Here is a 2324-nt window from a genome sequence, read left to right on the forward strand (position 1 = left end):
TCTTTATTTTTTTTAAGATTTATTTATTTTATGTATATGAGCACACTATAGCTGTCTTCAGACACACCAGAAGAGGGCATCAGATCCCACTACAAATGGTTGTGAGCCACCATGTGGTTGCTGGGAATTGAACTCAGGACCTCTGGAAGAGCAATCAGTGCTCTTAACCACTGAGCCATCTCTCCAGCCTGCATTGTCAGTCTTAATTTGTACAAGTATCCCCATAATGGCCATAACTTTTAACAAACATGTAATTACAGAATCAGCCTTTTCAGAAGCTAATGCAGTTGCCCATTGAAATCCTGAATATGTGTCTATAGTATGAGTTAACTCCTCTTCAGCCTTGGCTGATAATTTTCTTGGGCTATTTAAATCTTTATTGCCTTGTAAGGCTTGAGTAGCCAAGCCAATTGTAGGCCACAGCCAGTTACTATCTTCTAGTAGCTTCTGGCCCATGGTGGCTTCATCCTCTCCCTTTCTCTACCCGTCCCCCTCTTGAGCCTCCAGTCCCACGTTTTCCCTCCATTGTCCACCTGCAGGCTCTAGCCTTTTATTGACCAGGATATGGTCACCTCTCAGTAGTGCTACCAGGACTACCTAAGTTCCATCAGGGAATCAAAGAATAAAAGTATGGGGCTTTTCTGCCCCTGCCTTTGCCCTGAAATAATGACACAGAGGCTTGCTATATTTATTATGAGATTCTTGCACTACAGCTAGGCAGATACTGAGCTATTCTAACCTGACTACACTGGCATGGCCTACTTCCCAGCCACTTCCCAGCCATTCGGTGTTACCTACCATCTTAGCAGCATCTTACTCTCATGCCCCACCTCCCATTATGGCCTCTCTCTTCTCTCTCCACACTCAACCCCATCACTAGAATCAGAAGTTCTGCCTCTTCCTCTCCTGCCCAACTATTGGTTGATCAGCTCTTTATCAATCAGAGGTAATGGGAAACAATTTTTACACAACATTGAGACAGGAGATTCCTCAATAATAATGACAATACCAAAATTTGGACTGCATCCAGATTTCTGGTACAAAAGTCGGCATTCAGATACACAGTGCACAAAAACATTCTCCAACACCAAAGCTTCCACAAGTGAGGGTTTGGGGGGATGCTTTAAGTTTTACCAGTTGTTTTGGCTAGTTTTATGTCACCTTGATACAAGTTACAGTCATCTGAGAGGAGGGAACCTCAACTAAGAGAATGCCTTCATAAGATTGTGCTGTAGAGGGCTAGAGAGACAGGCCAGCAGTTAAGAGTACTGATTGCTCGCTCTTCCAGAGGTCCTGAGTTCAATTCCCAGCAACCACATGGTGGCTCACAACCATCTGTAATGGGATCCAATATCCATTTCTGGTGTGTCTGACAGCTACACTGTACTCATATACATTAAATAAATAAATAAATAAATAAATAAATAAATAAATAAATAAATCTTTAAAAAAAGACTGGGCTGTAATAGATAATCCTGCAGGGCATTTTCTTAATTGGTGATGGATGGGGAAACCATAACCCATTGTTTGTGGGGCATCCCTGGGCTGGTGGTCCTAGGGTTTTTTGTTTGTTTGTTTGTTTGTTTGTTTTAAATAAAGCAGTCTGAGTAAGCCACAAGCAACAAGCCAGTAAGCAGCACCCTCCATGGTCTCTGCATCAGCTCCTGCCTCTAGGTTCTGCTCTGTTTGAGATCCTGTCCTGACTTCCTTTGATCATGAACAGTAATATGGAAGTATGAGTTAAATAAACCCTTTCCTTCTTCAGTTGCTTTGGTTATAGTAACTAGTGTCGTAAAATACATCTCTCTCTCTCTTTTTTTTTTTTTTTCGAGACAGGGTTTCTCTGTGTAGCCCAGGCTGTCCTGGAACTCACTCTGTAGACCAGGCTGGCCTCGAACTCAGAAATTCACCTGCCTCTGCCTCCCAAGTGCTGGGATTAAAGGCGTGTGCCACCACCACCGGGCCTGTAAAATACATTTCAACAAAGCCCAGGGTGGGGTTCCTTTCTGCCTTTAATCATTCATGTTCCCAGATGAGAGACATATACATAAAGTTAATATTTTAAAATGTCTTAAACAGCACAATAGCTGGGCAGCTGTCTGCCTCCCATGTTGTTAGAATCTACCTCCTAATCCATAACCGATGTTATTATTTATTACGCTTTATCTGGACTGCTCTTAGCTCCAACCAGGCAGCCTCTAGCCCATGGCAGCTCCGTCTCCCTCTCCCTCACCTCTCCCTCACCTCTCCCCCTCCCTCTCCCTCTCCCTCACCTCTCCCTCTCCCTCTCCCCCTCCCTCTCCCTCTCCCTCTCCCTCTCCCTC

This window comes from Grammomys surdaster, unplaced genomic scaffold (genome assembly GCF_004785775.1).
Source record: "Grammomys surdaster isolate TR1022 unplaced genomic scaffold, NIH_TR_1.0 126059, whole genome shotgun sequence".
Classification (NCBI taxonomy): Eukaryota; Metazoa; Chordata; class Mammalia; order Rodentia; family Muridae; genus Grammomys; species Grammomys surdaster.